The sequence below is a fragment of the Melitaea cinxia genome, chromosome 5 (genome assembly GCF_905220565.1).
Source record: "Melitaea cinxia chromosome 5, ilMelCinx1.1, whole genome shotgun sequence".
Taxonomy (NCBI): domain Eukaryota; kingdom Metazoa; phylum Arthropoda; class Insecta; order Lepidoptera; family Nymphalidae; genus Melitaea; species Melitaea cinxia.
The window spans coordinates 8,523,269-8,538,271 of record NC_059398.1 but is presented as its reverse complement, the minus strand read 5'-3'; positions in this window follow the sequence as shown (position 1 = coordinate 8,538,271).

The following is a 15,003-nucleotide window of genomic DNA, read 5'->3' as shown; positions in this document are numbered from 1 at the left end:
AGGTCTGAGAATCGAACAATATCTATTTTTCATACCCCTAAGTTATGGGGGGAGGGGGGGATAATATTTTTAACCCACTTCAAGAAAAGGAGGAGGTTACTAAATTCGACCGTATATATATATATATATATATATATATATATATATATATATATATATATATATATATATATATATATATATATATATATATATATATATATATATATATATATATATATAGGATTAGGATATATAGGATAGGATATTTATATAGGATTTAATGTATATTCAGGCATAACTTCGTCGTTTATGAACCGATTTTGATAATTCTTTTTTTGTCGGAAAGGAGATATCCCTGGTTTGGTTCCATGATAAGGATACTAGGATCTGATAATGGGATCCGAGAGATATCGAGGGAAACCGATTTTAATGACTTTTAATTTAATCGAAAGCCGATGTTTATCATGTGGTCACATATAAATTTTATTGAGATCTGATAACTACTTTTTGAGTAATCTTTGATAACGCGTAGTTACTTGACTATTTTTTTGTCGATCTACGTTGTATTACTCATCATCATTACAGCCTATACAGTCCACTGCTGGACATAGGCCTCCACAATTTTACGCCAAAAATAACGTGAACTCATGTGTTTTGCCCATAGTCACCACGCTGGGCAGGCGGGTTGGTGACCGCAGGGCTGGCTTTGTTGCACCAAAGACGCTGCTGCTGCTACTCGTCGATGTAATTGAAGTCGGTTTTTTTTCGTTTGCGAGCAAACACAACTATAATATTAGTATAGATTTTGTTGTTTCTTTTAACGTTGTACAATAAAGAGTATCCGTATGGTAGAAAAGTAAAAAGTCTTTTTAAAAAAAGTAGTTTTTTTTTACTCGGGGTGTGATATTCAATAGATACCGAAGCCAAAAATATAGTTTTTAGAATTTTTGTCTGTATATATGTCCGGGACAAACTCAAAAAGTACTGCATGGATTTACTTCAAATTTGGCACGAATATTATTAATAAGTCGGGTCAACATATTGGCTACATATTATCACGCTATCACCTACGGGGAACTAGCAGTGAACCTTTATTTCTTCAACGCATTCTGTAACAACGTGTAATCTAACGACGCATATTTTTGTTGTTATTATGTTAATAACCATGCCATAAACTAGCTTCACACTATAAAAACCACGCAATATAAGTAACTAAGCCGATAAACCTAATTAAATGAATATAAGTAGACAAGACAATTTTAAAGCAGCGCCATCTATGAGATTTTTCTGTAGATATTAAATGTAAAGAAGAAACGGGTAAATGAATGTTATTTTAAAAGGTATAACCGTAGGTATTTTTGGTGCTGTATAGCGTTCACGCAGACGACGTCGCGGGCAGCAGCTAGTAATATATATGTACCATTTTGTTCGATAAATTGCTGTCATCTCGTAATCCTTTAGGTAGTGTAAGGTTTACATCAAGAGAGAGTTTTTTAATGAAAAGTCCCTAAATTTCTACAGTACCGAAATCCTGTCACTACCTTCGTTTTCCCCGTCCTAATATTCTACTGCTGGACAGACTTCTTTTTTAACCGACTTCAAAGAAGAAGGAGGTTCTCAATTAAATTGCTCGAGATCTGACAAGTCTTATTTGTGTTATCTTTATTTATTTGACTACTTTTTCTTGTACCTACTTCTATTACTAGTCAATCTAGTTGAAATTTTTTTTGTCGTTTGTGAGCAAAGACAGGATGAAGATGTGAAAGTGAATGTAACAATACCAAATAATTAAAGTATATTTATAATAAATAAGGAGTTTAATTATATGTATATCTATTTACTTTCTCTAATATTATATTGACGAAAAATTATATCATGTATAAACTTACACATTATAAACATAAAAAATAATAAAAAAGCGGATTTAAATCAATATTCATTACAAGTTTGTTTGTTTAATTTTTTTACTTATTACCCTAATTATACCCAGTTACATTTACATAAAAATAAATAACACCATAAAACATAACTAGTAGCGAATCGATAAAAATAAAAAGCATAATTAAAATTTGAAAAACGAGAGAAAGCGAGAAGATCAACGCGCGGGTGCGGGCCATAAGTAGGCCACTTTCATTTTCATTAATTTCTTTTCGGATGCATTGCGTTGGACATTTTTGCCACACTGCTTAGTGCCTATCTTTAATCCAATTGCCATTTTTTAATTATTATTCGTTATTTGGCATATTTCCTACATCTTATAATCTTATATATAAAATTTTCGTATCATAATTTTAGTGTTATCAGGTGTGGCATTTTGTGTGCATATCAGGTAGGGCTGAGAACCGGCCAACATCTATTTTTCATACCCTAAGTTATAAGGGATTAAGGGGAGTTAATAACATATATGCTAAACAACGTTTGCGGGGTCAGCTAGATAAATATATTCAATCAATTATTACAGCCTATACAGTCCACTGCTGGACTAGGCCTCCACAAGTTTACGCCAAAAATAACGTGAATTCATGTGTTTTGTTATATTATATTATTTCTTTTATAGTTAAATAGGTTGAAAAAGATATACAAAAGCACTATTTTTTTTAAAGTTAAACAACATCACGCTCGCTTGACTTGGGGAGTAAGCTGGTGAATGCGTGACGAGAGCGTTACGAAAAGTGTGATCGGGAGACGCGAACGGAGCAAGAGAGAGAAGTGCGAGCACACATTTTCTCTCTCTCTCTTTCTCGCATAGTCAGTTACGTTTCGTATATCTAAGACACAGTGCAGGCCTATTGTGCAGGCATACTGCTAAAGAAGTTTTACGTCAGCCGTGTGGTCTAAAGCACACTCGTTTTTTTTTTTTTTAATGTTAGAAACCCTCGTCTAAACTACCATATATGTAATTGAATTTAGAGCAAACATTGTAAGAATATAAATTTTAGGTACAGTTTCATGTTTGTACTTGTAAGTAATTTCACAATCGTTAAAGTTATTTAGGTTATTTAATTTTCAATATCTCTTTTGATCTAAATTTCTGTGATATTTAATACGAGTATGTCGCTATATGCCTAATATAGAACAATATAGTAGTTATTGCTTATATTACAAATTTTAAAATAATGAATTTTAAATGTTTATAATGTCACTTAAAATGTAAACCGGATTTTAGGCAAATTGGCACGAAACGAAAGAATAAAGCGGGCGTGCAAACAACGAAAGTTAAAACTTTCTAGACCACTCTTCAGCGGCACGCTAATCACGCACTTTTATAACACGGGAGTTTTCTAATGGTATATTGGTCGTTAACATAATTATTTCCTACATATTTAGGATCATATCATGTCAGCAACATAATTAGTATGTACCTATTAATGTTCCTATTTACTCGGTTTGAACTTTCGTATTAACCCTTTAAGGCTATGTTTAATTAAATGAAATAAATTAATCCTTATTTACTTACTATAAGTATTATATTAGACGCCGCGTTGGCGCAACGGTCACAGCCATGGATTGTACCTGTAGCGCTGGCGGTTGCGGGTTCGATCCCCGCACATGACAAACATTCTGGGTGTTTGTGCAATCCTTGTGGGTCTCCCCACCGTACCTCGGAAAACACGTTAAGCCGTCGGTCCCGGTTGTTATCATGTACACCTGATAGCGATCGTTACTCATAGTAGGGAATATATCCACCAACCCGCACTGGAGCAGCGTGGTGGATTAAGCTCTAATCCTTCTCCTACATGGGGAAAGAGGCCTATGCCCAGTAGTGGGATATTACAGGCTGAAGCAAATATTACGCGTGCTCTACTTTTGTAACCAATCTATCGCGTATATGTATATTTCTCTTCTTTGTTTGTAAATGACAAACTTTTAGATAAATAGTATATAACACAGATGATGATTTATGATAGGGAAAGTACCACCATTTTAGATGAATATTACATCTCGTTGATTTTTATTTTATTTCAAAGATGATATTACAATATTAATTGAAAAGTTTTTTAAATATTTGAAATTTTCATTGCTCCTTGATCTTAAGACGTTCTACAAGAAAACAATAAAAATAATAATGCTTCAATCGTAATTAATTATTAACCTTATGATGGGATATTTCTAGCATCTGAACGTTTCTTTATTAAATATAGGTCATATTTATAATGTAGTTATTGCGGATAAAACACAAAAGTTAAAGAGTCGAGAAACTTTCTACAGACGGTCCACGAGATAGCGAGCAGGTCAACCCGCGCAAGTATAATAGAGTGGAAAAGGTGAAATTTAGCGGAGCGAGAAATCGGCGGGATGCAATGTTTATTGTAACGAGTCCACATCGAAGCGTGCGCGCGAGAGAAACTGAAAGTAATGGCGCCGCACTCAACCCACTTTCACTGCTCTGCTGCGCGAGCGCCGACTGTCGAGTGCGCGCCGCGCCGCGCTCCTACTGCTCTCCCTCCCTGTTGAGCCTTTATTATCCATCCAAATACCAATCATATTCATATCGATTGAAGAAAATGAACCTTAACTAAATGGCTAGGCTGTTGAAGCTAAAGAAAATAGCATGTTTTTATTGGAACTTGACCCAAATATAAATAAATATTTTTTATACAACAAAATAATCGAAAATTCTGAATGTTATTAAAAGGGTTGTAAGATCTAGGTCACTTATTCGTGGATAGTTGAGATTTGTACGCGAGAGAAATTTCACTGCGAACTTATCTAAACTACTTTCAATACCATTAAAGCTAAACTTTTTCTTTCGTTATACATATTACGGGGCATTTGACTATAAAATATATAAATATTGATTCCATTTCTGTAATATTTCCGTTTGATTTTTTTATTTATCTGTGTAGGTATTATTTTCAATGTTTTCATGTCACTTTCTATCATTCAAAAACAGGTTTATTATTATTATGTTTATTTTATTATTTCTATGTCATCATCATTCCAGCCTATTGTAGGTAGTCCACTGCTGGACATAGGGTTCCACAAGTTCGCGCCAAAAATGCGTGCATTCATCTGTGTTACCCATAGTCACCACGCTGGGCAGGCGGGTTGGTGACCGCAGGGCTGGCTATGTCGCACCTAAGACGCTGCTGCCCGTCTTCGGCCTGTGTGTTTCAAAGCCAGCGTTTAGATGGTTATCCCGCCATCGGTCGGCTTCTTAAGTTCCAAGGTGGTAGTGGAACCTTGTAATCCCTTAGTCGCCTCTTACGACACCCACGGGAAGAGAGGGGGTGGTTATATTCTTTGGTGCCGTAGCCACACAGCACATTGTACATTATTTCTATGTACAATATATTTATTTCAAAAAGTGTTTGTGTGCGTGTGTGTGTGTGTAATTAGTTAGTGTATTGAAGTGAAACTTCTGCTGTGTTTGAATTAAAAAGTCGTAGGAAGACGTACGACGTAGGAATTGAAAAGTCGTAGTAAGTCGTTGCGATTTCTTCTATCGGCGATTCGGTTCCATGAAAAAGGTCATATGTGTTTTGAGCGTAATGTATGCTATCTAACTATCTCTTATACATTTAGGCGTTTGTTTCTTTATCGTGACGCATTTGCGTTTCATCGAATTTCAAATCACGATGCTAAAGAAGTAGAAAATTTCAGAAAACGTAACAAACATTTAAACTGCGTGTATTTGACAGTTCGCAAGACAGGACGTCTGTCGTGTCCGCTAGTGTAACATAAAACTGCCAACGTTAAAACAAAGGCGACAGCTGCAGTATGCCAGCGTAAAAAGTTCCCTTCTTTTTAACCGACTTCCAAAAAGGAGGAGGTTCTTAATTCGATTGTATTTTTTTAATGTATGTTACTTCAGAACTTTTGACTAGGTGGACTGATTTCGACAATTTTTTTTTAATCGAAAGGTGGTGTGTGTCATTTGGTCCCACTTAAATTTATTTGAGATATAACAATTACTTTTCGAGATAATGCGTTTTTACTTGACTATGTTTTCGTCGACCTACGTTTTATTATACCGCATAACTTTTTACTGGGTGTACCGATTTTGATGATTTTTGAATTTAGTCGAAAGCTGATGTTTATCATGTACATTTAAATTTAATCGAGATCTGATAACAACTTTACGACTCCAGCTCACACTACTTCTTTTTAGTCTAATTCTTTTTCAGTTAAAGCTGTTCAACTTTGGAACGCTCTACCTCTTCCCATAAAACAAGCCCAATCCCTGTCTTGCTTTAAAAAATACCTTAAGGCGCACTATTTGTCACTTAGTACGTCATAATTGTTTTTATATCTCTGCATAACATAATGGATAGGAGTATTGCTTCACTTGTATTTTGTATTCTATGCTTTTATCCATATTATATGTATTTCGTTTATATGTAAGTATAGTATTTTTATGCGTATGATTATATATATATATATATATATATATATATATATATATATATATATATATATATGTTTGTATGTATGTATCTATGTATGTATGTATTGTGCTGTATATGTATGTGTATTTGTACTCGATAGTTGATATTGTTCTAGGTGACACTAATAGTCACTTCTTACTTGACAATTTTTTCGTCTACCCACGTTGTATTACTTGTCGATGTAATTGAAGTCGGTTTTTTTTTTTTCGTTAGCGAGCAAATACAATTATTTTACATTGTGATTACAATAATTGAAATAAAAGCTATTAAGAAAAAATATAGAATTTATACTGAACAATAAGAGGGTTAACAAAAAGTCGTTAGAAAACAAATGCAGGTTGTCATAGGTATAAGGCGCCATTTTTGTTGGTTTTTTAGAACTTGATCGTCCTATTCCGACCTTTGACTTTGAAACTGGTAGAGTTCAGTTGTAACAAAAAAAAAAAAATATATGAAAAATTAAATCTGACATTTATCAACCGTTTGGCAGTAAGTAAAAACTAAAAAACATGCAAATTTGATATGATTGTTTGTTGATTGTTATTTAGATTTGTCTTTACTTATTTATCATATACATTAATAATGGCATCATAAGATTATTTTTGACGTGACAACGTCTAATAAATCGATGAACACCGGCTGCATGACGGGATAACTATCCAACTGCTGGCTTTAAAATACACAGAAGAGGGGCAGCAGCGCCTTTGGTGCGACAAAGCCTGCCCTGCGGTCACCAACCCGCCTGCCCAGCGTGGTGACTATGGGCAACACACATGAGTTCACGCAACTTTTGGCGTGAACTTGGGGAGGCCTATGTCCAGCAGTGGACTGCGATAGGCTGAAGTGACGATGGTGATGATATATTTTAAAAACAAGTGTGCTTTAGACCACACGACTGAAGTAAAACTTGTTTAGCGCCATCTAACTTATATTTTCCTCTCAACTTCACACTTTTCGTAGTGCCCTCGTCACGCATTCACCAGCTTACTCCCCAAGTCAAGCGTGCATAAAGATGTTTTACTTCAAAAATATTTCCATATTTATTGGAGTTTACTCCAGAAGAAATGATTGTGTATGAAAAAACGAGTGTTTTAGATATACGAAACGTAACTGTCTATGAGAGAAAGAGAGAAATAAAATGTGTGCTCGTACCTCTTTCTCTCTCTCTCTCTTGCTCCGTTCGCCTCACCAGATCACACTTTTCGTAACGCTCTTGTCACGGATTCACCAGCTTACTCCCCAAGTCAAGCGTGCGTAAAGAAGTTGTACTTCAAAAATATGGGGAGTAAAACAGTAACGTTGAGCAGTGACGCTAAGACTTGCCTCGAGTGTGACATTTTACCGCGCAACGTGTCTTACGAGAAGGAGTTAAATATATTTTTAAACATCACGGTAATCTCAAGGAGTAAGCTCCAGTCGCCTGTCGAAGTTAATACATACAATTTTTAATTTATTATTTTTGTGTTCTTCTGGAATGGTATGTAGCTAAACTGCTGTTTAATTAAATTTTTACGTCTCTTTGAAGGTTAGATACAGTTTTGCAACAGTAACATCCAATTGTAAACAATTCAACTTAATAGGTAGGTAGGTTAGTCCTGTGATTGGAGACCAATAATTTTTTGAAAAGAATCGGTCGTGTCCTTTAGTTTAATTTTATTTTATTTTATAAAAACTCAAAAGTTTAGCAATAGCATCCCTGTTATTTATTTCAATAACCTTGCCTTAAAAATATTAGCGCTCCAGCATAAACTTTATTCTTTTTTACCCCTTTAAAGGGTAATTAATCTTCAAACTTCTGAATGGCGTATTTATATAAATGGCGTATATATATTTGGACGGGACTTTCACTGGAAGATAGCTGATGTAATAAGCAGTAACTCAGGCTACTTTTATTTTAGAAATTTATTTTATAACTCTGCGAACTGAACAGTAACTTTTTTGTTAAATTCCACGCGGACGAAGTCGCGGGCACAGCTAGTGTAAAATAAATACACTTTTAACTTAAAAGTAACGGCTTTTCTTGCAAACGTTTATCATTTATTTTTAGTCGGTGTTTAGTTTTAAGGATGAAATTTCCTGAATAGCAGCGCTGAAACAAGCATCTATTTGCTTATTTAATACACACATCATCATTATCATCATTACAGCCTATACAGTCCACTGCTGGACACAGGCCTCCACAAGTTCACGCCAAAAATAACGTGAACTCATGTGTTTTGCCCATAGTCACCACGCTGGGCAGGCGGGTTGGTGACCGCAGGGCTGGCTTTATCGCACCGAAAACGCTGCTGCCTGTCTTCGGCCTGTGTATTTCAAAGCAAGCAGTAGGATGGTTATCCCGCCACCGGTCGGCTTTTTAAGTTCCAAGGTGGTAGTGGAACTGTGTTATCCCTTAGTCGCCTCTTACGACACCCACGGGAAGAAAGAGGGTGGCTATATTCTTTAGTACCGTAGCCACACAGTACATACACACATAAAAAAAAATATTTTAACACTTTCGGATTAAAAAAATATTGAAATGCATTAGATAAATTTCTAATATCAAACCCACTAATAAAGTACCATATTCATTACTTCACATAGGTTGGGCTTCATTCCTTACTTCAATCTTTAAGAAAGAGGTAGAATATCCAAGTCCTTCCTTGATGAACATACGTATGCATTATAAAGGTATCAATTTGCTCGACGTCTTGACTGTCTTCCTTCAATGACTGCACGATAATGAGTTAATTAGAATTAGCAAGTTAATCAATTACTTATAAAATAGGTAAATGTGTTAAATAAGAGTAGAAACATATTAAATTACAAAGTTAAACAAATAAATCGTACCTAAGAGATTTTTACCTATTAATAAGAAAATTATTATTTGTTGTTTTGAAATTTTTAAAGCGTTTAAAAAAATGAAAATTTTTGATGAATCTTCGATAACGACTTGAATAAATATTTTCCGCTAGACCTAGGAGGTCTGCTTGTTGACAAATTATTTAAAAAGAATTCAAAAAAGAAGAAAGAAGCACTCAAAATATCTACTAATCTGTCCCAAATATCGAAATTCAAAAATGCGCGAAACATACAGAACGAGTATGATACTCTTAAAATAAATGAACTTTTTCATTAATATGCTAAGCGTAGAAGCATTTTAATAAAGTTTATCTGTAGAATGTAACAGGTGTTATACGTTAAGCACGTCGTACAAGCAATTAGCGTAAGGTGCACGGTGTAGTCGTAAGTCATAAGGCTGTGCGCGTCGTGCGGCGAGCTGCGGTCGGGAAGGCGCGCGCTGCGCGGCGAGGCGCGTCGGTGTCAAGCGGTGTCGCTGAACCCACGCAAGTCAAGGGCCTCGGTCGACGACCGCCCGCGGCCTGCGTTTCGCCCGCATAATACACAAACGGACAGCACACTTTACTTGCAATATGCCTCAACTGAATTAATTAACACCTTTGTTTACTAACACCATCTGCGTATAATGATGCATTTAACGTGTAAAATAATATAGTAGTTGTTGTTTTGAAAACAATTTGCTTTTAAGGTATCGAATGATTATGTCATATATTTATGTTTTTTTGTATCTTTATCATAAGGTTAAGTAAAATTGAGCATATATTACAGTACATTTAATTTTAGATGCAAATTATTTAGATATTCGAATGTATTTAAAATTGCTATTGTAGTTGCAACACATAATACATGCAACGGTATGCGTGTCAACGCCCTCAATATACATGTAATAGATACATGAATTGCAACAATTTCATTGAAAAAACAGTAATTGCCTGTATATGTGGGTTTCATACCTACAAGCTCCATGTTGTCACGGTCGGTCGTCGAACCAGCTACGATACACGCAACGCGTCATAGACCTAAGTAACGTTTTAAATTCACAGATATCATACCAATCTGTACTACCAACAGTCTTTTACTAATATAGTGTTGTTATCATAGTGTTATATATATTTATTAGTTTTTCACGCTTAATTTTATAGAAAATATTGATACAAACGTTTTGCTACTGTTAGCAATAGGTTTAAATAAAATGCAAGAATGGCAAAACTAGCTATTCTGGAGGCCACTCAACCATTTAAGTTTCAAGAACAGACGGGCTGGCAGAAAAGGTATCATTTGTAGATATCTTAACAGTAAAAAATAACCTACTTGATGACACGTTTATAGTGTTTTGACGATTTTACATTTCTCGATATGTATTATCATTTCAGAACTTTACATAAGTAAATAAGCAAATATTAGAAGTTAGTAACCTAGCAGTAGGTATGTAATCTAAGGTATATTTCGAACAAAAACAGGAACGGTACAGTCCTTTTGATTAAAAAAAACCTATTTTTGTTTTATATTTTACACTGAATGATCAACAAGAACATAAAATATAGAAATCTTGTTATTGTCAATAACACCTACAGTGTTTATAGTCGTAATTTACTTAGCCGGATAAATTCTTGCAACTATATTCAACAACATTTCTGCATCTATCTTAAATAAGGAGCAAAGACATGTCGGTGTCCCAGCCAACCAACATCGGTTTGTTGATATTTCGGTCAAGCTTCTATCATATGTTATATGCTGTTGTTATTTTTAACCGACTTCCAAAAAAGTAGGAGGTTCTCAATTCGACTGTATTTTTTTTTATGTATGTTACATCAGAACTTTTGACCGGGTGGACCGATTTCGACAATTTTTTTTAGTCGAAAGGTGGTGTGTGTCAATTGGTCTCATTTAAATTTATTTGAGATCTAACAACTACTTTTCGAGCTATATCTAATAACGCGTTTTTACTTGACGACCACATAACTTTTTACTGGATGCACCGATTTTGATAATTCTTTTTTCGTTGAAAAGTAAATATCCCTAGTTTGGTACCATGATAAGGAAACCAGGATCTGATGATGGAATCCCAGAGAAATCGAGGGAAACTCTCGAAAATCCGCAATAACTTTTTACTGGGTATACCGATTTTGATAATTTTTATTTTAATCGAAAGCTGATGTTTATCATGTGGTCACATATAAATTTTATTGAGATCTGATAACTACTTTTTGAGTAATCTTTGATAACGCGTAGTTACTTGACTATTTTTTCGTCGATCTACGTTATATTACTACGATGTAATTGCAGTCGTTTTTTTTTTCGTTTGCGAGCAAACACAATTACGTAGGTATATGTTATACTGCTGTCACAAAATAGATAAATCAAAATCCCTTAATCGAGTAGCATCAGTCGGCACAACTACATTTGCTGTTTGTCGGGGGACACAACGCGCAGATAAATATTTTAAAAGTTATATATCGTAACGTCAACTATATTGAAGAAATTGAATTTTATGAAAAGGAGTAGAAATGGAGTTTAATCTGCCTCGTTGGAGATTGGCGACAAAAAAAGCTCTGTAATTGTGACAACTAAAACGCTGAGTTTTTTAATATTTTGTATGTAATTAACATTATTATTGTCTACTTAGATACGATCACAAATTAAAATAATCGGACTCTGAGCTTAGTTAAGAGACGATCCAACAATTATTTAGTTCACACTTATTTTCACTCATTTGTTCGCTGTTATTAAGAGCCATTTCACAAAAATCGGTAACAATCCGCGAAATTGTAATATTTCGACGTCGTTAATCTCAGTGTTGGATGCAATAATGTAATTTATATTCTTGAAATATAATAGAGCAACCTTTGTTGTAGTCCATAGTCAGATCAGAATTTTAATTTATATTATGTGTATAAAATTATTAACCTTTTCATCAGCCTCCTCCCCGGGTAAACGGTCGCAATGTATACTTTGAAGTCCTACTTTTCAATAACCTCTACGTTGAAACCATTTTAAAAAAATATCATAATATGTGGAATATAATTTTGTTGTCCACTATCATAGATTTTTATTCCATTTGTATCTCTATTAAACGATAAAAAAAAATTAATTATATAAATATTTTCCAAATAAGTACAATTTTAAAAGCGATATTTCTCTTAGAAAACTAAGAAATTTTAACGAACTATCTTCATCAAAGTAAACTTACATCATTAAGGAATACAAAAAAAATAATTAAAAGATGTAATTATTTTTAATACATTTTATATTAAATAATAAAAAGATAGTATATATTGCCACGCATCAAGCCCGGTAAATCAGTCGAGCGCTAGCGCTCTTAGAGGTAAGGTCCACGCCAAATTCTGCGCAGCCGTCTCTTTCGCTCACACGCGCCAAGCGCCTGTTGTTATAGCGGATAAAAAGCATTTGATACTTTCATAATAAAATATAAATAAAATAAACATATTACGAAAATGACTGTAAAATAATATAATGATAATTTCTGTAAACAAATGTATAATTTAATTTTCTTTTCTCACACTATCAATACAAATAGGCATTTCAATCTGTTTGTCTTGTTATTTGTTAATTAATATGTTTGTCGGTGTCGATGTCATTAAATGCTTTTTTATTCATATCGTAAATATTAGATTCATTCGTAAACTGAAAAAACTAAATCAATTTAAAAAAATTGTTTCATAAAATTGATTTTTTTAATTTTATTTTAAATTTATTGACTGTTGTTATATAACATACTTGAAATTTTTAACAAATTAATTATGTAAAAAACATTTTACACCATAGTTATAATTTTTATTATACATCAGAAAATGATCACGATGGTCGCTAGTGGTCTTCTCACACTACCCGATGAGGGGGTGTGGGGAATTGTGTCGCAAGATCCTAGATCTTTTTCACAAAGTTTCTACCGCCACCTATCAATATAGGTGGGTCCTTGGATTGGGCTATAAAAAGAGTAGCCGCGTGGGACTCTGAATTGGGTGAAAGGAGTGGAGTGGAGTGGTGTAGGTTGGGAGGCGGGATGGGAAGGAAGCAATGTGGTGCGTGAGACCCTTCTCCAGTGAGGTCAAGACCCAGCCGGGTGAGACCCACGGTAGCCCCGTGGGAGGCCCAGCTAGATCGACCGTCTAACCGGAGTTAGGTACTCACACCATTGCGTGGGAACGAGGAGAGGTTCCGCGGGAGAGCTCGATGATCCGGTGGTCTTGCGTGCCACGGTGCGATGTTCTTGATGTGCGGTGCGTCCGATGCATCCGCACGAGAGAACATCGATTTGGCTAGGCGGACCACGAAGTCCTCCAGACTCTCGATTTTTAAGTCCCTCTGAAGGGTCGAATTCTTTACGCACCAGGGCGCGTTTGCAATGTAGCGCAGCGTCTTAGACTGCTGCGCTTGGAGGCTCCTCTTGTTGGTGTCGCTGAGAAGGGCGTACCAGGCTGGCGCGGCGTACGTGAGGCGTGATCTCACGAACGTTTTGTAGAGGCCCAGCTTGGTTTTGAGCGGGAGTCTTGACTGTAACAGCGGTCGCAGAGCTGACATTGTGGCTTTAGTCTTTCCAATCACTATCTTAGTGTGGCCGGACATGGTCAGTCGGCGGTCGATCGTAATACCGAGGTACTTGACCGCCTCCTGCCATTGGATGTTGTTCCCCTCGAAGCGAAGCAGGGGCGCCATCGGGCGTGAGCCCACCGATAGCGCCTGCGTCTTGTCCACGTTAATGGTCAACCTCCACTTGGAGAGCCAGTCGGGGAGAGCGTCGAGAGTTTCCTGCATCTTGGCAACTGCGCGTCTCGTCTTGATGGACGTCGCTATGTACGCAGCGTCGTCGGCGTAGAGAGCCAATGTGGTTCCATCGGTGTTCGGGATGTCATTCGTGTACAGCGCGTACAACGTCGGAGACAGGCAGCTGCCTTGCGGGACACCAGCAGCAACTGGGTACAGGTTGGACGTGGTTCTCTCGATCTTCACTCTGAAACTCCTGCTCTCCAGGAAGGATGAGATCACCCTAACTATGCGACGAGGAGTGGCCGTGGTTGTCAGTTTGTAGAGCAGCCCAGGGTGCCATACACGGTCGAACGCTTTCTCGATATCGAGAAAGACAGCGACAGCTTTCTCCCTTTTGTTGGCAGTAGCCGTCAGCAGGTGCATCACTCTTGAGAGTTGTAGCGTGGTGCTATGTTCCGCTCGGAAACCGAATTGTTCGGGGCGTAGTTCCACGTGCTGCGATAACCGCTGCAGCAGAAGACGCTCGAATACTTTGGAGATGGCTGGCAGCAGGGTGATGGGGCGATAGCTCCCAGGTTTCAGGATGTTCTTCCCGGGCTTAGGTAGCATGGTCACGAGTCCTATCTTCCAAGCGTCGGGGAATTGTCCCGTTCGCAGAATCCCGTTGAACAGGCGCGTCACTGCCGCTACCGTGCTCCGCGGTAGGTGTCGCAGGGTCCTGTTGTCGACGCTATCCGCTCCCGGCGCCTTCCTCGGCTTGGACTTCGATATGACCACGATGGTCTTTTGGTTGTCACACTATACGTACTAGCACAAAGATCGCGCGGCTCGTACGACTCGCGCGATGCGACCAAATTTACCTAAACTTGCAGAGCGTAAAATTGTGAAATGGCTCTTAAATAACCTTTATAAGACGTATCGAAACATTAACAAAGTGGAGAGAGGCTAATGTGGATATGTGTCAACAATTCGTCACAAGTTTTATTGTCGATTGAGCTCGTAAAATGTCTGGAAGGCATTCGTGCCAAAAATAGCGTCGCTTTCGGCGCTCCAACTTACGAAT